The 1,029-nt window shown below is 57.2% G+C and overlaps 1 pseudogene; it reads left to right on the forward strand.

Annotated features, from left to right (window-relative positions):
- The first annotated feature begins 296 nt into the window (after positions 1-296).
- Positions 297-798, forward strand: LOC144253078 (profilin-1 pseudogene; annotated as a pseudogene).
- The last annotated feature ends 231 nt before the right edge of the window (positions 799-1,029 follow it).

The raw sequence follows: 1,029 nt of genomic DNA on the forward strand, positions 1-1,029 counted from the left end.
TGGGCAGACGGGGGGAGGGAGAGAATGGGGAGCAGGCCCCGCCCCTACCGCCTTTGCAAATAAAAATCCAGGGGGGGAGGGATTTTTAAAATTGCATTTGCAAAGTTCGGTATCTGGGCAGACGCGGGGAGGGAGAGAATGGGGAGCAGGCCCCGCCCCTACCGCCTTTGCAAATAAAAATCCAGAGGGGGGGAAGAGCAGGAAGTGGCGGTGCGAGGGCTGCTGCACAGCTAGCAGAGCTGCGGTCCGGATGGTAGCGCGTGCCCCGAGCTCTCCGCCTTCCCCGGCCCGCCAGTCCGAGTTAGCCCGAGCCCAGCCCGCGGCCCCAGCAGCAGCTCCGAGAGCAGTCCCAGCAGCAGCGCCATGGCCGGGTGGAACGCCTACATCGACAACCTCATGGCAGACGGGACCTGTCAGGTCGCAGCCATCGTGGGCTACAAGGACTCGCCCTCCGTCTGGGCCGGCGTCCCCGGGAAAACCTTCGTCAACATTACGCCAGCTGAGGTTGGTGTCCTGGTTGGCAAAGACCGGTCAAGTTTTTTCGTGAATGGGCTGACACTTGGGGGCCAGAAATGTTCTGTGATCCGGGACTCACTGCTGCAGGATGGGGAATTTACCGTGGATCTTCGTACCAAGAGCACTGGTGGAGCCCCCACCTTCAATGTCACTGTCACCATGACTGCCAAGACGCTAGTCCTGCTGATGGGCAAAGAAGGTGTCCACGGTGGTTTGATCAACAAGAAATGTTATGAAATGGCTTCCCACCTGCGGCATGCCCAGTACTGACCTCTTCTGTCCCTTCCCTCACCACTGCCCACAGCTTTTGCAACCCCTCCTTCCCATACACAGACACCATTTTTATTTTTTGGGCCATTACCCCACATCCCTTATTGCTGCCAAAACCACGGGCTGGGGCTGGGGCAGGGCCGGGGCTGGATGGAAAGATACCTCCCCCTTACCCATACTCCTCCTGTGTGTGGTTGGAAAAAAATTTTTCTCATTTTTTTTTTTTTGTGTTTTGGATTTTTT

The sequence above is a fragment of the Urocitellus parryii genome, unplaced genomic scaffold, assembly GCF_045843805.1.
Source record: "Urocitellus parryii isolate mUroPar1 unplaced genomic scaffold, mUroPar1.hap1 Scaffold_90, whole genome shotgun sequence".
NCBI lineage: Eukaryota > Metazoa > Chordata > Mammalia > Rodentia > Sciuridae > Urocitellus > Urocitellus parryii.